General features: G+C 36.7%; 2 protein-coding genes and 1 non-coding gene across 3 annotated transcripts in view; 2 read left to right on the top strand and 1 right to left on the bottom strand.

Moving 5' to 3' along the window:
• Nucleotides 1–1,092, bottom strand: part of LOC133521460 (ecdysone receptor) — a 378,815-nt gene extending 377,723 nt beyond the window's left edge. Inside the window, exon 1 of the mRNA XM_061856429.1 lies at nt 704–1,092. The gene's annotated coding sequence lies outside the window, so the exon portion shown is untranslated. The remainder of the gene's footprint in view (nt 1–703) is intronic.
• LOC133521466 (uncharacterized) overlaps nt 1–25,203 on the top strand; it is a 520,259-nt gene that overhangs the window by 42,254 nt on the left and 452,802 nt on the right. The gene's annotated exons all lie outside the window — the stretch shown is intronic.
• On the top strand, nt 20,205–20,277 carry Trnar-ccu (transfer RNA arginine (anticodon CCU)). Its single transcript has one exon. It is a non-coding gene; the product is annotated as a tRNA-Arg (tRNA).

Consider the following 25,203-nt stretch of genomic DNA (forward strand, 5'->3'; position numbering starts at 1 on the left):
ACAAACGATGTCTAAATGAGAACTTATCTAAACCAGAACTTATCGTTATCGTATCTCATTTTTCGAATCGGGCCGTTGGGTACACCTTTTTCTGAAAACTCCCTTTAACGCGAAAAAAATGCAAGTAATAAATAAAATAAGGTTTAATTCTTATGAGATAAACGTGTAATGTGTAATAAGCCCAATTTTAAAATAAATGATAATCTGCTTACGCAGTAATGAATTGAAATGGAAATTATCAATCATTGTAATATCAGAATCCTATACGATATTTTTGATATACCTATCTGTATTAATTGGAAACAGTCATATGTCTATGGTGCATTCACATATGGTATCTTAAATGACAATAACAAATAGGTAGTCACAATATATCTAAACACGTTTACACACACTACTGCAATGACTCTCAATCTTATTAAGATCTCTCTCACTCTTAAGCAAATTATGACATTCTAAAAGGGTCTGGCTACAAATTAAGGCAAATCAAACTCTACGGGCATATATTTACATTCCAAGCAGCGCCTAACTTTGTTTATTTTCGTCGCTAAAATAGATTTGTTAAAAATCTTGGTTTATTTAAAGATTGTAACCTCATTCCTGAGCTCGCTAACAGGCGAAAGTAACACGCATTATCTAACACAAATGCAAACCGGTGTGCATATAAACAAGCCGAAAATCGATCTCCACGCTACAAACTTACCGTTTCGATATTGCCAGAACGTCTCCTTGGGGGTTAAACTACACTTTTATGATAAAATCAATGTAACGAAATAAAACAACAACAAATAAAGACCATAGGCGGGGGAGAAGTGTTCTATTATTGACACACGGTGCACGTTACGACTTCGTTTCCGGTTACAAACTCGCGCGTTTTTGACGTATCGCAAGGATGCGTTCGCGTAAAATTAAATCAGTTTCCCTTATTGTTTTGAAGGAGAAGGAGTGGATAGTGCGGCGACGTAGGGCATTGAGTGTGCGCACTCGAAGCCGAGGCGGTACTGGCGGCAGCCGCTAGGCGGCGCTACCGGCGGCCCGTATTGATAAAAGCGCAGGCAAATTTCAGTCCCCTACCGTGCGCTCGACTTAAACCACCAGTCTAAGTTTTACTTAAGACTATACAACTATGCAGATCTCGAAGTTGCAGTTACACTGGTTACTTTGAATCGAATGCTTCTGTGATTGAATAAGGGTGAGAATGAATGTACGGGGCGAGTCGCGGACGACGCGCGATGCGTCACACGAAATCGACCAACCTTGAACTCACGCAATCGGATATTAGATAATATAGCCTTAGATAAAATAATGCGGTAACAAACAAGCATAATTGATAAGGGGAAAGGCGTAGCGACGCGTAGCCGTGAACCGCTACGAGGTCGGAGTTTGTCGGCCGTAGTCGTAGCCCTAGCCATGCTTTATATTTATGGAAAGGGTGTTCACGTTGCAATGTGACGTAGTTTGCAGTGGTGCCAAGTAATAGTAAAGAGCTTCATACTTGTGCATAGGAATAGGTAATCTTAGATATATATGTAGAACTTAGTACAATACAATATTTTAATATACATATTTACTCGTACTACCATGTATTTAGTCTAAAAAGGAATAGATAATTTATTTGTTTCTTTTTGTGAACGGCTCTAAATGTTAATTATTTCAATTCTATTAACGCGCTAATACAGGAAGGTATATAAACTGGATACTTTTTAAGTTATCCTAGAATGATAAATTAATATACTATAAATAGTAACTTTTGGAAACATTTTGCATAGCATAACTAGGCGATGACCAAAATCTAGTGGCCCAAAAATGTTTGCACTAGTTAATAAAATTTTCTAAATATACGTAGATTCATTAAAGTAAGTATTAATTATCGTGAAAAGGTTTCAGGATGGTCACCGCAGAGTGATATGTTGTCCATTAGAATATTTCAACTTTAAGTTCACTAGAATTTCGTAAACATTAAGCAAAACGTGGCGTAACTGTAACTGCGTATTATGCAGTTATTGATTTAGATTATTTAGAAAATACTGGCTAACTGCGTTGCAGGCCTCTCGCAATGGAGTTCGTACCTTAATAGGATATTACAAAGTCATACAAGCAATACTTACGTCCTTTAAATAAAAAGAGAAGCATTTAGAAAAAAAACAATTCATGGTTCAAGCGATCATGTTAAAAAAATAGTCATGGAAATAAATAATTATCTATATTTTCTTAATTCTTTCAAAACTTTGGTACGCCCGGTTCAATAATTAGAGGGGACGGGACACCTTTTTTTCAAAAGTATTCGTTTGATCTAAAACCATTCATATAAACCTACATGTATGGAAAACCTCCCCAAAATTTTTACTTCTACAGGTAAGCTAAGCTCACAAAATAAACCTATTTTCCAAAAATAAATATTAAAATATAGCTTTTGGTTTTATATAAAATGGCTGTCACATACAGACACACGGACGGACATCACGAAACTATTAGGGTTTTTTGCCATTTTGACTACAGAGTCCAAAAAAAAACCTAGTCGCTTTCTTTATGCTTATGTCGTGTGATCGTGGCAAGATTTCAGGAGTCGCCGCAAAGTGACACATTGTCATTAGAATATTCATCAGCCGATACGTACTATTCCAAAGACGTGACTTGAATCACAATGGCTGCCGTAAACTTTGGAAAATTTTACGCACCTACATCTACATTTGCACGTGGGCGTGCTTTTAAAGCAAATTACAAGACATTAAAAGAACAAACAACTCACAAACATTAATGAATATATAAATATAGGACATTTTTACACAGATTGACTAAGTCCCACAGTAAGCTCAAGAAGGCTTGTGTTGTGGGTACTAAGACAACGATATATACACAATATAAAAATACTTAAATAGGTACAATCCATAAAATAAATAAAAATCCGGTCCGGCCTAGTGGGTAATAATAATAACCCTGCCTGTGAAGCCGATGGTCCTGGGTTCGAATCCCGGTTAGGGCATTTATTTCTGTGATAAACACTGATATTTATTCCTGAGTCATGGGTGTTTTCTATGTATATAAGTATGTTGTTATCTAGGCGGCGCGGCGAGGCGGGAATTAGAGGAGACGTGCTAGAGTAAATCCATAGCATTGGTTTCAATCTAGCGGAGCTAAGAAGATAACCAATGATATTAGTTGATTCCCGCAGGTCTCCAGACATCTTCGCTCATCTCTGGCTTGGTGGAAAAGCAGCCTAAGGCTGTTACTGATAGTTCGTCCTTAAAGCCGTTTAGGGTGTACCAAAAATAAATATATATTCATACACAATCTTCCCTTCTTCGTCGATTGAGTAAGAATGTATAACAAAAACCGGGCAAGTGCGAGTCGGACTCGCGCACGAAGGGTTCCGTACCATTATTTATAAAAACGGCAAAAAAAATGTTTGTTGTATGGGAGCCCCCCTTAAATATTTATTTTATTCCGTTTTTAGGGTTCCGTAGTCAACTAGGAACCCTTATAGTTTCGCCATGTCCGTCTATCTGTCTGTCTGTCTGTCTGCCCGAGGCTTTGCTCCGTGGTCGTTAGTGCTAGAAAGCTGAAATTTGGCATGGGAATAAAGCCGACAAAGTCGTACAATAAAATCTAAAAATTTTTTTTTAGGGTACCTCTCCTACACGTAAATTGGGGGTGTTTTTTTTTTTGCTTCAACCCTACGGTGTGGGGTATCGTTGGAAAGGTCTTTGATGAAATAAATAATTTTTTTTTTACTAATAACCGCTTATCACCAGGCGGGCCGTATGCTTGTTTGCATCGACGTAGTATTTTTTTTTGACAAATTTTAGCATACTGCCAGAAGTACCTAAGTTTTTTGTTGTAGTATGAAAAATATTTGTATTTCGTATAGTATCGGGGTGCGGACGAGCTACGTTAAAGCAGCCCGGGCGACATGTTTATTGCGCGCTGCTCGCCCATTCCAACCCCCTACCCAGGCATTCACGGTTATGTGCATGTAACTTAAAGTTTCATAAATGTGAGACATTATAGTAATATTTATTACATAATATACTAAACTGCTTAATTAAGCTTATTCGATTATTTTTATTTTATAAGTTGTCTATCGTAGGTATTTCCCATCAAATAATCCTCCTTTAATGCCTCAAAAGGGATTAACCATAAATCAAGTCATACATGAGAACCTAGTTAGGAAAGTCATAATTATGACATATATGTATAATTTATGAAAAGTAATCGAATCGAATCGCATAGCTGCAAAAGTGCATATCTACTTTATGAATGAATTCCATTTCTGTAAGTAAGTACCTACTTCCATAAGGTGTTTTGAAGATTTTCGTGCAAGGCACAAAAAATATATGAAACCACAGGTTGAAATTATTATTATTTCCCCCCTTGAAGGACCAGCCAGCCAAAACAGAATCGTACCTAAAACTATCGGTTTTCCTCTCGATGCCGTGGTACCGGGTGACCTTGGGATGTTGCACTAGTGCACTCGCCGCACTCTCCTTTCCCCCCTCGGCGTCTGCCCTTGCCCCCCGCTTTCTCCGCACCCACCTTGCTGGACGCGTGCTATGTTCAAAATGTTGAAACGCTTTGGAGGAAAATCTAGGATAGACTTCCCTTTTAGCCAATTCGTGCGGATATAAATATTGCTTGTATTTTCGCTTTTATGCTCTGTTATATTAATAGATCTATATATCTTGTTGTGATATTAAAACGATTAAATGTTAACGTCCGAGAATTTGCATTTTAAAGCTATATTTTCAAGTAAATAAAACCGTATTTTCTAAAACAGTATATTTAACCTAAGTAAGGAAGCTATAGAGTTGTGTCAAAAGTTTGCTAAGATTATTATTTACGTTTAATAATAGTTGTCTTAATACGAACATTTGGACCTTGCTTAAAAATATCTACATCATTTTTAGGGTTCCGTAGCCAAATGGCAAAAAACGGAACCCTTATAGATTCGTCATGTCCGTCTGTCTGTCCGATTCTGTCACAGCCACTTTTTTCCGAAACTATAAAAGCTATACTGTTCAAACTTGGTAAGTAGATGTATTCTATGAACCGCATTATGATGTTTACACAAAAATAGAAAAAAAAACAATAAATTTTGGGGGTTCCCCATACTTAGAACTGAAACTCAAAAAATCTTTTTTCATCAAACTCATACGTGTGGGGTATCTATGGATAGGTCTTTAAAAATGATATTGAGGTTTCTAATATCATTTTTTTTCTAAACTGAAAAGTTTGCGCGAGAGACACTTCCAAAGTGGTAAAAAGTGTGTCCCCCCCCCCCGTAACTTCTAAAATAACAGAATGAAAAATCTAAAAAAAATATATGATATACATTGCCATGCAAACTTCCACCGAAAATTGGTTCGAACGAGATCTAGTAAGTAGTTTTTTTTTAATACGTCATAAAAATTTTAAAAAAAATATTTTTTCATCAAACCCATACGTGTGGGGTATCTATGGATAGGTCTTCAAAAATGATATTTAGGTTTCTAATATCATTTTTTTCTAAACTGAATAGTTTGCGCGAGAGACACTTCCAAAGTGAAAAAATGTGTGTCCCCCCCCTGTAACTTCTAAAATAACAGAATGAAAAATCTAAAAAAAATATATGATATACATTGCCATGCAAACTTCCACCGAAAATTGGTTCGAACGAGATCTAGTAAGTAGTTTTTTTTTAATACGTCATAATAATTAAAAAAAAAAAATTTTTCATCAAACCCATACGTGTGGGGTATCTATGGATAGGTCTTCAAAAATGATATTTAGGTTTCTAATATCATTTTTTTCTAAACTGAATAGTTTGCGCGAGAGACACTTCCAAAGTGAAAAAATGTGTGTCCCCCCCCCTGTAACTTCTAAAATAACAGAATGAAAAATCTAAAAAAAATATATGATATATATTACCATGCAAACTTCCACCGAAAATTGGTTTGAACGAGATCTAGTGAATAGTTTTTTTTAATACGTCAATAAATTAAAAAAAAATTTTTTTCATCAAACCCATACGTGTGGGGTATCTATGGATAGGTCTTCAAAAATGATATTTAGGTTCCTAACATCATTTTTTTCTAAACTGAATAGTTTGCGCGAGAGACAGTTCCAAAGTGGTAAAATGTGTGTCCAAAGTGGTAAAATGTTGAACAAGATCTAGCAAGTAGATTTTTTTTTAATACGTCTTAAATGGTACGGAACCCTTCATGCGCGAGTCCGACTCGCACTTGGCCGTTTTTATTATATATAAGATACCATATGTTTTCAAGACCACTTGTTTACTTCGCCTATATTTTTATCATAAATAGTTCACTATGATTGACTACTACAAAGTGGTGCTTATTTTATTATGCAATTAACTATCTTAAAATGTAAAAATGAGGTAAAATTATGTAAAAACAAATTTATTGAACGTAAACACTTCATCGTGTCAAAGACCTCTCATGCAGCTAATTGAGGTACACAGTAATACACATACAACTTTTATAATGCAATTCTAACCAACAATATAAACCGTATCACGATCACATAAAGCTCATTTTAACTGCTTTAACAACATGACAGATTGAAGCCCATCAACATGTAATTTAGACGCCGATAACTAAAATATTAAAGCGAATTTACAAGATATTCGCTGTCACCTAACATGGTACGAGTACATTGTAGATTTAATCTCACAAAACGCGGTATACAGCCGTATTCAGAAACGGGAATACAATATGTCAATTTAATATGAACTACATTGCCTTTGTGTAGGTTCACTAGACTAGAAAGAGCTAGAGCGAACTTAGGCCCTCAAAACACGGAGCGTAAGCGTAAGCGTCGCGTAAGCGTAATCGTGTTATAAGTGAAATCCTATTAGTTAAAATCATGGCGTCACTGGCGTCAGATGTCTTCAGTCTTCAGTTGTCAGATGAAGATTTATTATTGTTTGATTATGTCAGAAGTTTTGATTCTTTCATTTTGATTACGCTACGCCTGTCATCATGACGAGATAAATCTCAGACGCTACGCTACGACGACGCTTTGTGTGCGGACTTTTTTGAACTTTTACGTGCTCGTAGGGCTCTCGTTCTACGCGCGTATTACGATACGCTTACGCGTCTCTTACGCTTCCGCGCGGTGTGCTGAGGGCCTTAGTTACTCCTTTGGCTCAAGACCCAAAATGAGACTTGGCCTCCGATACAAGACAGCGCCAGTTTTCTCGGTCCTGCGCTTCTTCTCGCCAATTGTTAATCAGATCCTCCTCCACCACGTAACTCCAGCGATACCTGGGGCGCCCGAAAGGATGTCCCCGTGATAGGCCTAGGTACGCTAGCGAGGCCGAAAAAAAAAAATTATCATTGTAATAGGTAAGCACTTACCTACGTACCTACGTGAAAAATACATTCGAGAAAATATGTCTGAGAGCGCATTTTGAAACATAATAATAAAATCTGATGAAAGTATCAGTGTGTCGCGTTCGCACACATGAAGGTTTCGCTTTGAAAGAGCAAAGTGATACAATAGATTGTTTATACTTTAAATACACATTCGAGAATGCAGCCCAATGTGTCGCTCAATAGAATTAATCTTCTGATTGCTGAGTGCAGATTTAACAAGATTATCGGCTCCCCGGACAGGTTGCAAGTTGCAGTCGCCGTGGCAAATTAATCAGGCCGAAGGACTCATAATCAGGCATCTTGGTCTTTTGGACTTAAGACTTGTCATGATTAATCGTCTATCGTGCCCCTACGATTAATGTGGGTATCTTCTAAAATAATAAATTTTCCACGAGGAAGTTGCAAAAAATATTTAGGTACCTAAGCTGCAAAGCTGTTAATGTTTTTTTTTGCTTAAAATATGTTAGGTTAATAATAAAACATATTGCTTATATTTACACGTATGTTCTGTTGGCCAAATATCTCATGGGTGTACCCGTTCAATAGCTACCATATTCTGTTGTTTAGCATAAGTATATGTTATTATAGAGCAGCGGAGCATTCATTACAGCACAGTGAATCGTATAATAATTATGGTATTGCCTACTAGTAATGAACTCCCTCTCCCTCCCCTGTTTTAATATTGGAATCCATATTTAATGTTGGGATTGGGACCCATATTGTTCCCATGAGAAGACGAATCAAAGGCGATTTGCAAAAGATAAGATGCAAGTTCCCTATTGGTGACAGAATTACGTATATTTATTTAACTTAAAATAAAACTACTCAAATTAAACGAAGAACGCCACTAAATGCCAAGGGCTCTATAGTAGCTTAAGTTAAATCTACTCTAACCGGTCTGTTCCAACCAGACAAGTGAGGTTTAATTGAGAATTTTAAAAATGTTAAGTTATTAGTTTCTGTTATCCTGCGGGCGGGAAAGGAATCTGGAATAATTTGTCAGTCTGGCCTGCCGCTATATTCCGATTATATACCAACGAATCTGGTTAAACTTTTAATAACTAGCGTATCGTGACCTCGGGACCAGTGACAAATATTAGTATTCTAAGATCGCAGTTATATGATTTTTTGCTTGCGAGTGGAATCCTTCGTGCCGAGATTTGGGCGAGCCTTTTATTTTGCGATGTTTTGACAATGGACGGATTGTGGTTGAAGGGATAAAATGTATAATGCTGTTTTTGGTTATGTATACGTTAAGATGTAAAAGAGTGTACTACCTACAAGTGAAATAAATAATACGTTTTAGAAATATGCATGTAAAAAGCAACTTAATTACCTAATTAAATAACCACCTATTCAACCCTTAACCACTGACGTACAAATGAGATACGTCACGTAAATTGTTTTCGCTCATAGTTTATTTTCTGGTGAGCAGTCTTAAACGCAGATTTTTACCAGTTGGTGTGGCGAAAAAGTAATTCTATGCCTTCGAGGCATTCATTAATTAATTAACAGATAACAGTTAAGTTCGTAAAAATAGTAATAAGTAATAGTAATTAACCGGTACAGAAGGAATTAATACATTTTTTTTTTGTAGGTGGCCAGTGTTCATTATAAACATACGCGTATCTCTAAAAAAATTCAATCGATTAGTTTTATCGAGCGGGTAAAGAAAATGTATAGTGATATATTCAATTAAAAAAATACCCTGTTATACCACTAATAAAATTAAGTAAATACATTCATTTTGTAGCTCATTAAAGGGGCCAGCTTTGGTGAAAAACTTGTAGGTGTCGCTGACGTAAAAGTACTTAATTTTTTTTGTATCGCAATGTGTCCTATAATTGATGTCATATAATTGCCATAATATGTGACGCACGTCAAAATCGGCTCGCTAGAAAAAACAAAACTTTTTTTTTACCAAAATCTATAACATTTGGGAGGCTGATATTTTTCATACTTGCAACTAATATAAAGCCTCATCATCAAAAAAAATTACAAGCCAAAACTCGCTGGGAGCAGATTCACTTAGCTTTAAAAACAGATTTACAATATAAAGAAAGGTAGCAACAGGCGGCAGGGTAGACAAATATTTCCGGAAAAATTAAAAATGTCATGTAGAAGTTTTATAACATACCAAACTCTTATAGGTACCGTTTATAAAGTACCATATTACTCTAAGTACCGTAATGGGCGTTTCGCAGTTGAATACGATAGTCCGCCTTTGACTGTCATTTCTGACTTTCGTATTGCTTTAATGCAATAGATCCCATAACAGACATATGATCCTCAAAACAAACCGGATCGACTGATACCGTTAATAATAACTTGTCATTTACCCCATTTTATTTTGAGGTCACAGTCTGTGGCACATATAAATTCGATAATGGCTAATCATTTCGACAGTTTACACACAGTCAAAAACGATGCTGATTTAACTTGCCGTCGGAAATTTGCCAAAATAGCGATATTTCCTCATAGAAAATTTCGGATATTTTTGTATTATGTGAATCGAATCTTTGCATTTCCGAAATGAAAGTTTTCTTTGTTTTCTGTGTAGTTTTAGGAAACTTTCTGCAACTTGCTTATGTCAGTATACTTGTCAGATACCCTGAAATATTGTACAGATGTAGTGAATAATCCTTTACCATCGGATTTTCACGGAAACGCACGAATGTGTTATGCTATTTCAGTCAGTCTCAAAGTACAGAAAGCACTGCGGTTGACTTAAGTTGCGAGAAAATACGATAGCAAAGGATTGTTCACTACAACTGTAACCGCCATTTTCGCAAACGGTCCCGTGTGCTCATGCGCGGCGCGGGCGCGTCTCATGATGCAGCTAATGACCGCTGATTGATATTTATGACTTTGGAATCGACTGTATCGCATTACAGGCAGGGCTGCCTCTATTTTAGAACTTCCTGCCCCGCAGAGCTCAACTGTGGAATGAACTTCGCCTTTGGTATTTCCGGACCTTAACGGCCTTCAAACCTTCAAGGAAAGACGCCTCCCATTTTAAATGTCGGTAACGCACTTACAACCCTTCTGGTGTCCATGGGCGACGGCAATCGCTTACGGTGTTTGGCTCCTATATCATAGTCCGCCATTTGTACTTTATTTTTTATATTGTGCAATAAAGTTTAAATAAATAATAAAAATCATGAATTAACATCCTTTTGTATGAAACTCCCGCAAACCAGCTGTAGGCTGTTAGATGAGCTCTGGTTCTATTGTAGATTATGACGAGTATGACGGGAGACGAGTATGTGACATGGGTGGAATAGATGGACAAACTATTTTGTAATATGAACATTAGTACTCGAGGCTTTATTAAATTTATAGAACCTATTCGTATAGTTAAAATTTAATGATATTTTCACTTTGACTGAAGGTACAAAAAAACATATTGAAAATTTCTGTCTTTTTGATCCCGATACCATCCATACTTGTGAAAAAAAGTATAGTCGTATGTTATAAACTCAAACATTTATTTAGCTAGGGGCACTTTAACACTTTAAGTAAGTAAAATAAACGAAAGGGGGACCTATGTTATAAATAGAGTCAGACCAAGCTGACTCTACATCGACTTGGCAAGCGACAGAGTATGGAAGCGCCACCGCAGTGTAAAGTTAGCTTACACGAACTCTAGATATCAATATATTAGATGATCTTTAAGACGACGCATTGTAAATTTTGGCACATAACTTATGAAAATATTGTTTGGTGAGTGCAAGTCAATGCCATGAATAACCATTTGTTGGTTATTCAAGGCATCGACTTCATTTCTATTGTTGCAGTTAAACGATTGGTTAACTTTTATAGTACGTAACGTACGCACTAGTGCGTAAATTAGCACATTATGCAACTATGTCACATTATGTGTAAATTTAAAGGGTCATATGTACTGTAAAACGTTGTATCGATTTAAAACACTCCCTTCGGTCTTTTCCTCTTCACTCTAGCTTGACTCGGCTAGTGCTTTTCGCGTATATATTCTTTATAATATTAATGTATTTTGGGTCCACACTAAGCTGTTCCAATGCGTTCCAGATTGCGCTGTGATTGATGCTATCAAATGCCTTGCTATAATCTATAAAGGCGAGATATAGGTCTCTATTGGACTCTTTATACTTCTCTATTATCTGTTCTAGTGCTTGTATATGGTCTGTAGTGCTGAAACCTGCCCTGAAGCTAGCCTGCTCTCTTGGTTGGGAGTCGTCAATTGTTTTGGATATTCGCCTTAACATTATTGAGGAGAAAAGTTTGTAGATGCTCGCCAGTAAGCTGATTGGTCTATAGTTACCGATGTCTGAGGGATTGCCTTTCTTGTACAGCAATATTATATCGGATGTACACCTTTGCTCTGGTATAGTTTCGGAATTAAGTACCATATTGAATAGATGTGTTAGATGTTGAAGCAGAATCGGTGCACCATGTTTTAGAGCTTCGTATGTTATTCCATCTGGACCTGGGCTTTTTTCGGTTTTCAGCTGTTTTATGTGCTCATACACTTCTTTTTCTTCTTCTTCTTTTGTTTCTTCTTCTTCTTTGTTTAACGATGCTTAAATATTTCCTGTGTATGTTGATAACTACAGATGTGCAAGATGCGCATAGTCTCCTAAAATTTCACGGAAAACAAAGGGAACCTTCATTGTGAAAATAAAAAAATCTATTCACATACAAAAATAAGACAAGTTTCCGAAATTTTACCATAATTTTGTTAACTTTCCGCGGCACATCAGTAGTAACAACCCTAATTACAAAATGCAGGCTTATGTCATTCATGCACCGATGTGTTGACGAGAGCCAGATACCGCTCTTAATGCACTACTTGATACGCCTGTAACCTTCAAAAGCTCGCATGTTGCTCAATTTGTGTCCGCCGATATCAACAGTATGAAATGAGAATCGGGCTACGTATTTATAGGCTTAAATGATGTCGAGAGTATTCGAGAGTTTATTTTCTAATGTTTGAAGATAAGTACACAGTTAGTTCGCTATTAATTTGGCTTTTTTCTTTCCCGCTAAGTAAATGCAGTAGCAAATTCTAAAAAGAAAAGTATTTTTTTTTTCATGAACGCATCAATTGCTTTCGATTTGTTCAGGTCAGTGGTGTTTCACTCAATTTTTCTGGCGCGCTCGGCTCACGTCTAATGAGTAAGAAAGAGACTGTGTCTTTTCACTGTCAGCTGTCAAACACGTCAAACATCGGTTTTGTTAAACAGTGACAGGTCTGTACGTATTACAATAAGTATTTGAGATAAGTAAGAATATATTAGTATACATTCGTAAAAAAATCAATAACAATAATAAAAATTAAGACTACTGTCACTTAACTAAAGCTCAATTTTCAAAAATTCGTCATAGCTGTAGAATGTGTGAAAGCCTTCAGTCTAACGGGTGGCGTCGCTGGTGCGGCGTATGCGCGGCAGCGCCAACAGCCTCCTTGCAACAGTCGCGGACTGGGTAGATGGCGCTTTCTGGCAGTACTGGAGTAGCCTACATGCCCATAATAGTCAAACTACATTATAAAATAATTATTAACATAGGTTTAGTAATATATTAGGTAATAAGTTACTAATATAATATGGAAAAATAATTCTGAAATAAATGTTTTTTAGGGTTCCGTAGTCAACTAGGAACCCTTATAGTTTCGCCATGTCCGTCTGTCTGTCTGTCCGAGGCTTTGCTCCGTGGTCGTTAGTGCTAGAAAGCTGAAATTTGGCATGGATATATAAATCAATAAAGCCGACAAAGTCGTACAATAAAATCTAAAAGTTTAAATTTGTTATGGTACCTCCCCTACACGTAAAGTGGGTGTGAAATTTTTTTTTCGCTTCAACCCTAGAGTGTGGGGTATCGTTGGAAAGGTCTTTCAAAACTAATAGGGGTTTTCAAGAAACATTTTTTGATAAAGTGAATATATTCGGAGATAATCGCTCCGAGAGAAAAAAAAAAATGTGTAACCCCCCCCTCTAACTTTTGAACCATAGGTCCAAAAAATATGAAAAAAATCGTGGAAGTAGAGCTTAAGAAAGACATTAAATGAAAACTATAGCGGACATGATCAGTTTAGCTGTTTTTGAGTTATCGCAAAAAGTTTTCCCTTCATAGTAAAAAGACTTACTTTAATTAGGTACTGATTATGCACATTTGCCTATTTGTTTAACTCGGGTGAAAGGTACCGTTTCATCCCTTGGTTAACAATTTACTATACTTTAAGCTCCAGTTTAGATTATTGTGACGGAAGAGTAACTACGGAACCCTACACTGAGCGTGGCCCGACATGCTCTTGGCCGGTTTTTAATATAATTAAATTTAAAAGATTGCAGCCACGGTGACGAGGTGACTGTCTTCGGCAACCTGTTGTAAACGGTAGGACCCATTATGTGGGTCACCTTATTGAACCTTATAAGTCTACGCTTTACAGGGAGATTAGGGTTCCGTAGCGTGTCGGCTGAGTCAGCCCGTGTTTTATATTGAGTCAGGTTGGTATACACGTAAATAGCGACTTGTTAAATAACTGTGAGCTGCACTACTATATATTTATCAAGTTAGTTCCTACAGATAGGCAAAACAATAGAATAGTACTGAACGCTGTGGCAGCGGGTCAACGTGGTGATGTCACTTCGCATTTATGCATTGCAGTGTACGCCTGAGTTACTGTCCAATTGAATTCGACGTTTCCATTGATTACTTACCTACCAATAAGGGCTTATTACATCCATCCTGCCGTCTGATCCTACGATCGAAGCTAACGTCGGTGCTGAAATTGGGCCCGATGACTCTTGCATGGATCGTTTTCCGCTTTACGAAATACCAGCACATCATTTACAATATTTGAAATGTAAAAAAATTGTTTAAGTGCAACAATATAAAACATTAATTATTTTTGGCAATTAGAGACAGAATATGGTATTTTTGCACTTAAACTATTCTTTTACATTACAAAATGTAGGTAACGGTATTCTGATATTTCATGAAATGGATAAATACTTAGCTGTCAAACTCATTCAGGGTGAAAGTAGCTTAACCACTCATGTCTATTGCGTCACTTATCTAATCTACATACAATTTTGCATATGAGTTTTATGCGTTTTTTGTAATTGAAAATCACAGGGTGTCTGTAGGACAAAACTGAGTGTTGTATCAGTAATGTGTGGAGTGCGGGGACCGCAAATGTTCGTAAATAAATGCTTTAGAATGTGGAGTCTGGCGAGGAAGTCTACGGTTATTTCAAAAGCGCTACGCGCTACATGTAGGCTGCAATTGTGGTGTAGTTACTTAGTTGCTCACTCTCTCAGAATGATAAAATTCTGAAGAGATGGTCAATAATAACAAATTTGTGCGACATACTCTCGCAAATAAGGGTTATGATATATCACTTATTTTTATGTTGTACATACTACGAGCACTAAAATTAAGACATGTAGTAATAAAATGTCCTTAAATACTATGTCTTGCAAATTAAGTTTTAGCATCGTGAGTTTTTTGTGCCTATGGAATACATTACTTCCAAAATTATGACTCTCAAAATACCAAATAAATATTCCCAAGGCTTCTAACCACTGCCAGTACCTAATAAAATGGACTAAAAACTCCAACTTCACCCTCAATCTCCAAGTTACTTGGAATATTAAAAAGTTCCATAATCGATTGACCTGAATAGCGGCTTTGTAGCTGCAGCACCCTCGAGCCTCTCCAGCGTGACGTCAACGGGAGAAGAGGCGGCTCGCGTATACGATCTACTAGCTGATCATTTGTAGCCCTTATATCAGGGCTGTAAGGTTTACAAGTAGCCAGCTAGCTTTCCAAAAAATGACATGTAATATTTATTGTAGGTGACTGTACATACACATTTAAAATTCGACCATACAACACAGGATATTTTTTAGCCTCTTCAGTGTGATGTCAATAGGAGAAGAGGCGGCTCGTGTATACGAACAGCTACTGACCAATTGTAGGCCTTATGTCGGGGCAGTAAGATATACGATTGGTCAGTTAGCAGTAACGATGGTACAGTTGCCACATGTCGGAGCGGCCGAAATGTTTCCAAATATCTGAACAAAACCTCTATTATCAAGAAGTTAGATGTTTCGATTTTATTAGCACTGGCCACTCCAGACCAGAGTCCTACAGAATCCGGTGATAATGATAAATATTGCACATCGGTTTTTGAATGAAACAATGGGTGTTTACGACGATTTGCGATTACTGACGACCGTTCATCAATTATGGTATTTATTAAACGGCATTTCATGCAGCGTTTGACATGTCTCTGATTTCATGGCATGTAAACTTTAAATAATAACGTCTTATGACAAATGTCACATAGTGTGTGACAACGCTTTACGAAGGCGAAATTAGTTGAGCGAGTCTCTTTACAAACACCGATTTGTAATATGTATTTATTGCGCGGGTATCTGATGGTGACTATACCTAAGGCGTAATTCCGCTAGTGTGCACTTCCGGCACTGTGTGGCACAAGCATTTTCTACTGAATATGCTTGTTCAGCATATTGCCGCACATTAATGGAATCCTTTCTTTAGGTCCAGAGGGCCTACATCGAAACACGTTCGACGTGTTGCCTCTGTGTCGCACTTTCTTGTCGCAAATTCGTAAGTAAGTGTGACAGGGAGGCAACACGTCGAATGTGGTTCGCGGTAGGCCCTCAGGTCACAATGGTGTGTTGCGTTGCGTCGCGTCGCTGCGCGCATGCCTGTGACGAAAAAACGCGACGCAACGCAACGCAACGCACTAGGGTGGCCTTACACTTAGATCCGACCATATATTTACTGGGAATACATCCTATTAGTTACCAGAACCCGTGCTACAAGATAATGGTATCTTATTTTGCGACACTTAACTTTGGACAAAGACATAACTTTGGATATAGGGGCCTTTCAAGTGAAACGGATATGGGTAGCGACAATGACATTCACAGCCTGACTTTGAACTTCATGTTGTCAATTTGTTTCTGAGTTTTATTTAGCAGTGATAGGTTCAAAAGGCTGGTTTTGACGTTTTAGGTATAAATAATTTGAGAACTCCTAGTGTCAATTTATTCGATAGCGAGATGTAACGTAATCGCATACAACATGAGAATTAACGCAAACGCGTACGTCATGTCTCGCTATCGAATAAATTTACACTAGGGGTACTGAATGTAACTTGTCAGAATAATCTATCCGACAGAAATTATTATTTTTTAGGAGTAATAAATAAAAAAAGGACTCGAAATGTTGTCTGTATAAAAACACATATATGAAGAACCTGCGAAAAATCTAGGTTTTAGTACCCATAAAACCCACCCTTCACAAGTTATTGAGAGGCAGTAAAGGTAGTAAAAAAGCGAAGGATGCCATTACCGAGGCAATAGAGATAAGCACACAGTTAAGCATACAATTTGGGTGAATTTTATTTTGTACATAGGCTAATAGGTACAGTAAGTAATGTTCTTTATTGTGCATCATATAGTTAAAAATACACCAAAAATGAAGTATGTACACTTAAAAGCTAGGTAATACCATTGGTAAAAAATAGCAAAAAACTATTTTCCGAAAACATGTCTTAAGGTCAAGGCAAATGCACTTCTACTCTAAAAATACAAGAAGTGAGCCTAGCGCTAAACCCAATCGAGTTCATGGAACGCTTTCGCCAGTCATAAAAGTTCACCCATGACATAGGTAGTTCTAGTTCTAGACTGCTTGTATTTTAGAGTAGTTGCATTTGCCTGATTTACCCTATAGTTGCAGTTCTCCTGTCTGACCTTACAAAATATAAGAATCCCATCAAAAACAATACTTGTCAAAAAAACCAAGTCTCGCAACTCAGTTGTTCTGCTGTAAAAAGTTGTGAGATCCATGTAATACCAAGTCGGTTATTAATTTATTCAGTCTCTACTTAAGCGACTTTCTGTCTTAATACGTCCAGTCTCTAAGACCACGATCGTGGTCCATAACAATTGAAAATCAATTGTGTCTGGAATCTCCGTACTCGAAGCATTAAGTTGTTACGTAATAATTAACAGCATCTTATAGTGACGCATATCAATATTAAAATTCTTTAATGTTTTATATAAATATATTGAGACTTGGCCATTATAGTATACGGGGGTTGCTGAGGGATGAAGAAACGGAACACAGCGTTGTTCATACGGCGTTTATTCCAGAACTGGTTTTTACATAATTACCCACATGTTATTTTCATACAGTAGTTGAGTCTACCCTAAATACATATATCACACCCTTACACTTAAATTATGCTATATGTATAGGTACTAAACATATTTACCCTTATTATTTAATACAATGGGTAAGTGGCTAATATAAAAGGGGATCACCGTAGTGATCGACCGGTGGTATATTTCGACGAGGTCTATGCACTGACGACGGCGACGGTCCGGGTGGTATCGGTGGTGGTTGGGAGATTCCCGGATGGTCCATCGGACTCGGCCACGCCAACACACAAATGCAAATGCGTTTGCAAATGTTTGACCGTAGTTAACACGTTTCCACGCGCCGCCGTATTAAGCCCTCAGCAATTTCCCTGGAAAATATTTACATAGCAATCTTTAGAAGGCAAATTTGTTCGGGGCTTATCAGATGCGAGTCGAGAGGCGATGAAGTGAAAACATTTCACTGCCTTGTCGGTATTTATTTTGTATTCTTTTGAGCGTCTGAGAACGGACGTGACGTGTGGGTTTGTGTTTATCCTTTATGAAATGAGGTTATTAAATAGTATATTTCAGCGTAAGTATGTACCTACTTAGTAGAAGCGTTGTTATATCTATCCGTTTTAGTTTTATTAATGTTTACTTAAAATACCTATGTATTTCTCAGTAAGTGATTATTATAAATATTTTGAGAAATAAACATATTAAACCATAAACCATACTTACTTACCTGTATAAAATGTTTTCAGAACCCCTAGTGTAAATTTATTCGATAGCGTGACGTGACGTACGCGTTTGCCTTAAATCTCATTTTGTATGGAATTTAGAAACAGCGCGCCAAGCGGGACGTTTTGGAAACTCAAAATCCCATACAAAGAAGACCTAACGCCGTTTGCGTTAGGTTAGGTTAGTTACGTTTCGCTATCGAATAAATTTACACTAGGGGTACAGAGCCCCAACTGTAAATTTATTCGATAGCGTGACTTGACGTACGCGTTTGCGTTAAGACTCATTTTGTATGGGATTTAGAAACAGCGCGCCAAGCGGGACGTTTTGGAAACTCGAAATCCCATGCACAATGAGACTTAACGCAAACGCGTACGTCACGTTACGATATCGAATAAATTTACACTAGGGGTACTTTTTCTAAGATTAAGTACGCCATAGTAAATGTATGGCGAACTTGATCTAGAAAACGGACAGGCTATAGGAACCGTAACAAATGAAATTATTTTACTAAATGTCTTATTTTTACGTGTTAGATAATTGTACTTGAATCTGAGTTACATGGAATAAATACTAATTCCAGTCATTTCCTACTATTTCCAAGTAAAAAAATAAAAATAAAAATACTAAGGCCTCTAGTGGTGCCAACCCTGGGCACTTTTCTTTCGTATATGACAAGTACCCCTAGTGTAAATAAATTCGATTTTGAAACGTGACGTACGCGTTTGCGTTTAGTCTCATTTTGTATTGGATTTAGAAAGAGCGCGCCAAGCGGGACGTTTTGGAAACTCAAAATCCTATACAAAATGAGACTTAAGGCAAACGCGTTCCTCACGTTATGATGTCGATAAAATTTACACTAGGGGTACTGCTCACTTAGTATCGCTCCGTAGCGAATGAAATGCAACTGTCAATGTCGCACTAATATGGAAGAGTGATAGAGATAGAGAGAGAGAAAGAGATGATTACGCTACGGAGTGTTAACGATTGGCACGTTGGCTACGCGGGCAGTTTATTATAAATTTCTTTTGATCCCGCGGGGCCTGAATATCATGAAATAAAGTAGGTACTCTAAAATCTTTCCACTTATAACTTTTTTCAGTCAGGTGACACAACATTCATTCACTTTAAAGTTATAAAATATTAGTGGACATAATTAGCACAACAAAAAGGTCAACAACACCCCAGGACTCCCTTACATCGTTTCTTATTCAAAATCATACTCTATTCACCCGACCCGGGTATGTCCTTAAACTACGTCCACAAGAGAGGTATGGGCATTGTGAATGTCATCTCGCTCTGTGTGGTAGGGCACAGCACAGCGGATGTCATTCCAGATCTAGAGCAGAGCCCAACTGGGGAAGTACTTCCACCTTACAGAAAATCGCAGCCAAATAACACTAGACCCTACTCATAGTGTTGTGTTCCTGCCGGTGAGTAAGGTTGCCAGAGCTCAACGAGGGTGGGAAGGGATTAGGGTTGGCAACGCGCATGTAACTCCTCTGGAGTTGCAGGCGTACATAGGCTACGGATACTGCTTACCATCAGGCAGGCCGTATGCTTGTTTGCCACCGACGACGTAGTATAAAAAAAAAATTTTCAAATTTAACGCAATATGATTTCTTACTTTAAGTACACTACATAACTTTTATTATATAACATGGTTAAAGTTTTCTGCCTAAAAGGCCAAATGAGGCAAATGATACATTCAAGTATCGATTATTGCATAAAAAACCATTAGTTTATTTTATTAATACTACTTTCATATAAACCGAATTAAACATTTGCATAGGAATTACCACCTAAATTGAATTACTAAGTCAAAGTAGGAGTAAGAGCGTAACTTAATGAATGAAACCTTAGTAAAGTCGCCCTAGACGTCGACAAGGGGAGGCGATTGCGTAGACAAATTTCGTCCTTCGTCCTGCGCGCCCCTGTGGCCTAATGGATAAGGCATCGGCCTCCTAAGCCGGGGACTGTGGGTTCGAGTCCCACCAGGGGTAAATTAATTTTTATGTATATTTTCTTAAGTTTCCAATCAATTCCCAATATAGAGCTAATTCATATATATTTTGTATTTTTATGCATGTAATGCAATATCTTAGTCGTAAACAAATTTTATTTTATTAAATATCTGAGTTACAAAGCATATTCGGGGTAAGTTTGTTTTTTCTATAGCTATACTGAATCATATTTTATACGTCATTAAGTTACCATTGCCTTTTTAATATACATATTCATTCGGTTTTTAACGTGTTTTAATATTGTTTACATAAAATGATATTAAAAACTTTATGAAATCTAGAATATTACACTTGAAAGAAAGCCATTTATAAATTCTTAAAACGAACAGCCACTTATAAAAGTCCAACCCTTAAAAATAACACGCAAAGGTTTAAGTTTAAAAATATTTCAACCGCAAGCGAAACCTACTGCATGCAATAACGACCCCCAAAATCACTAAAACGCCTTTAAGGTATAAATAAGTAAGGTTTAACGGCCTGCAGGCTGTGCGTGTGTGCGTGCGTGTGCGTGCTGCGTCCGTGTGCGGCGTCTGCGACCTTGCCGGGTCGTCTCCTGAAACTTGCTGAAATACGCCGATGCGCCCGGTGGTGGGGTGGGCCGAATCGATATTCAAATTTCATGAACAATGCATCAACGGTCATTAGATTATATTTTTCAGTCATGTTAAATTACTTTGTTAGATTAAAACTCAATGAAATACTTAAGTTGAGTTTAAATTATTAAATTAGAATTGAGAACAAGATATATTTCGTGTAGAACTACTTCTCAATTATCTTAATAAAGTGATTAGGTAATCAAAATTTGCTTTCGGTGAGCTGTAGAAATTAGTTTCATTATAATGAGGTAGGATTACTTAGATACTGACAGATAATTGTAGGTATTTTCCAGCAAAGACAGATTTAGTGAATTTTGGTTGTTAGCAGGGGATACCGTAATAAAACTGATTATTTTTATATCAAATATTGTTATGTAACAATTTACAAATTAAATAAAAAAAAAATTAAGTTGAGAGAAGTGCAGCAACATGTCACTTGTTTGTGCAGGTTCCGAATATCATTGCTATTAGTGGATCGATGATTGCATAAAGTTTGTCCGATATAACTTAAATCAAAATTTTACATATCTACCTGCAACTACCCCACTTTAATGAAAACTAAGTGGAACACAAGTCATGTAACATTTTTTGTCGAAAACAAGTAATGATAAAAATAATGTAATAGAAAATAATAGATTTTTATGTTTATTCATTTATGTGTGCTATACAAGGTGGTCACGAACACTTTTGACAAAATGCTAATTTGACAAAGGCTTTTTTTTTCTAGACAGGGAAAATAAAAAGACGAAGTGTATTTCCGTTGATAACGATAAATAGGTTCGTAGACATTTTATCTATGTCGACATCAACAAATTTATCGACGGTATAAAATGTAACACTGATTTGTACTCCATTAGTCCTGTTCCTTATGTCATTTGCACTCGTTTGTTCGATCCCTAGTTATAAGTAAGAGTCACAAATAGTGTTTCTTATTTAGTTATCTAGTTCACATAAATAAACACGTACCTAGTACCAGGTTCTTGGAATATACCGCCTAAGCCTGCGAAACTTATTTCGTGTGAAAAAAGGTTTTTGTGGATCTTCTAGTTAACAAGGGCCTTAACGAATTCATAGAAAAGTTCACTGCGGGGTGTGGAAGTTATGCCAATTTATACTTTGCGTGCAAAGAAAACCAAATCAAGAATGGCCAAATTAGGATCATACTGAGATCGCGCGTAGCAACCAAGATATTGAATAGGATATAATACTCGTACCTACATATAATATTACCTAAGTCAAATATACACAAATAATTTGTATCTTACCCAGTTAACTCGTTTTGAGAGTTTGTTTTCTATCAAAATGGGTAATAACGTATGTATTTATGTATGTCACTTTATTGCACATAAACAGGTTAACATAAAACAGACAAAACAAAACAAAAAAAATGTTATGTACAAGAGCAATCAATAATAATAAAATAAAATAAAAAAGCGGCCAAGTGCGAGTCGGACTCGCCCATGAAGGGTTCCGTACCATTTATGACGTATTAAAAAAACTACTTACTAGATCTGGTTCAAACCAATTTTCGTTGGAAGTTTGCATGGTAATGTATATCATATATTTTTTTTAGATTTTTCATTCCGTTATTTTAGAAGTTACAGGGGGGGGACACACTTTTTTTCACTTTGGAAGTGTCTCTCACGCAAACTATTCAGTTTAGAAAAAAATGATATTAGAAACCTAAATATCATTTTTGAAGACCTATCCTTAGATACCCCACACGTATGGGTTTGATGAAAAAAAAATTTTTTTTTAATTTTTATGACGTATTAAAAAAAAACTACTTACTAGATCTCGTTCGAACCAATTTTCGGTGGAAGTTTGCATGGCAATGTATGTCATATATTTTTTTTAGATTTTTCATTCTGTTATTTTAGAAGTTACGGGGGGGGGGGGGACACACTTTTTACCACTTTGGAAGTGTCTCTCGCGCAAACTATTCAGTTTAGAAAAAAATGATATTAGAAACCTCAATATCATTTTTAAAGACCTATCCATAGATACCCCGCACGTATGGGTTTGATGAATAAATATTTTTTGAGTTTCAGTTCTAAGTATGGGGAACCCCAAAATTTATTGTTTTTTTTTTCTATTTTTGTGTAAACATCATAATGCGGTTCATAGAATACATCTACTTACCAAGTTTGAACAGTATAGCTTTAATAGTTTCGGAAAAAAGTGGCTGTGACAGAATCGGACAGACAGACGGACATGACGAATCTATAAGGGTTCCGTTTTTTGCCATTTGGCTACGGAACCCTAAAAAGTAGACAACCCGTAGTATGAATAAGCAAACTATAACATATATATAAATCTATATACACCTATATATAAGATAAATATTATAAATAAACATATGCATACATAAACATATAATATATATATATAAATCAAATCATATAATATATATATAGTTCTAATACCAGGAGTCTAATTACCACAACTTTTTCAACTTCTCCTTGAGTGAGGCAACAGATTGCGATTTCCTTACATACACTGGTGAATAATGTTGTGCCTTGGAGTACAGGTTGGGCCCTTATATTTAACTGGGTAATGTGTAAATAGATTCCTGTAGGAGATCCCCTGGCGCTGTCCCTTAATCCAAGTATAAATGTGTGTGCTGTGACTGCATCCTTAAGCCGTGTTTTCACTTAGTGTTCTGAACAGTTCTGAGCAAGCAATAGTTTGTTCGTTCGGTTAATGGAAACAGTTACTCCAATAGTAAATGGGTAGAGCAAACGGTTGCTCAGAACACTATGAGAAAACGCGGCTTTAACTGAAAATCTCAAGCATCGCAAATATGTTACTCTTGGTAATAAATGTATGTTTAAGGAATTTGGGGGTTGACTGGTTGAGACTCTGGCACAGTGGGAGCCGTAGAGGCCGCTTTCCGTCTTTACGTAAGTATAAAGACGTATTAACGCACAGTACAAAAAGTTTTTGTGACCAGATGGGTGATAGCCACTACTGTCTTAATCAGTACTGCCATCTAGCCGGGCAATGGGGCCACCCTTCTGCAGCACTTAAGCGACCAAGACCGAGTAGTAAGTTATATAAGTTCTTTAGTTTTATAATTTTTTATGTTAATTTATTTTCATATAGTTAAATTCGTATGAAGTAAGTCAAATGCTGCAGAAGCTGCAGGTTACTGTCCCGGCGGTATTCTCGAACTCTTCTCCTCAAATCTTCTTGTTTTCCTGCAGAACAGAAGAACATCTTTAAGTTCAACATCCGTAGAAACGACATCGGCAGTGATAGTTCTATTTAATGAAATTTGTGACAGTTATTATTCCTGCGTGGTTATTCACAAACCATGATACTAGCATTAGCACAAGATATTTATATTGCATTTAAGGGCGGGCGTGACCGCTGCGACTGACGCGAGCCCACGCATCACGCTCTAATACATGCGGAACACGCAATACTACAATTTGTGAATGCATTTTAGATGTTTATGACACACCCTATTTGAGAATTGAAAATTGTGCAAAGAAAAATTTATGTATATTTGCAGTTTAATAGTTGTTGAGAAATTAATATCATGTGATTAAAAATATTCAAACCGATGCAAGTGCATAAAATTAGAAGTTAAAGAGTAATTAACGTTTGGTTGAAATTTATCTTACTGATTGTATATTGAATTAATTGTGACGTTATCTATGAAACCTGGATCTTTTGTTGAGGGTGGTTACGCCGCGCTGCGTAGTGTATTTATATAGGAGCATAGCATCGCTGATAATGGTGTAAGCGCCATCGAAAATAAGGTCCGTCTCAATAAATAACGTCACAATTATACGAATGAACAAACAAATCAGTCAAAGACCGACTATTTTGAATTACTTTACTGTAACATTAATCGACTTATATAATTAAAATAAAAACTGATTAACTTATAATTAATTCGACTTTTAGTTCATTATTGATTAAAGCACTCTATATTGAAGGAGCTTTTCTTTAGGATCATAACAGCAGTGTTGTTAGGAATATTCATACAATATTATGCACTGATGATTTTTTTCAATGCTCAAGGTCTACATACAAACCAATATTTGCTTTAATATTATTTGTTATACCGTTTTAGGTGTTGGCTGCTGCCTTGGAAAAAATATTGTGTGCAACGGCACATAATTAGGTATCTACTCAACTTCGTTTCGTTTTGTAACTTCGAACCTTGAATTTTAAGAACCCTAAGAAATACTATTATTGCATACTTAAATACAAGGCAATAACACAGATACCTAGTATAGCAACTCAAACAGAGGCACGTACACAATAGGCGGTCTTTTCTTTACTAATTAAGTATAAT

The sequence above is a fragment of the Cydia pomonella genome, chromosome 9, assembly GCF_033807575.1.
Source record: "Cydia pomonella isolate Wapato2018A chromosome 9, ilCydPomo1, whole genome shotgun sequence".
In the NCBI taxonomy this organism is placed as follows: Eukaryota; Metazoa; Arthropoda; class Insecta; order Lepidoptera; family Tortricidae; genus Cydia; species Cydia pomonella.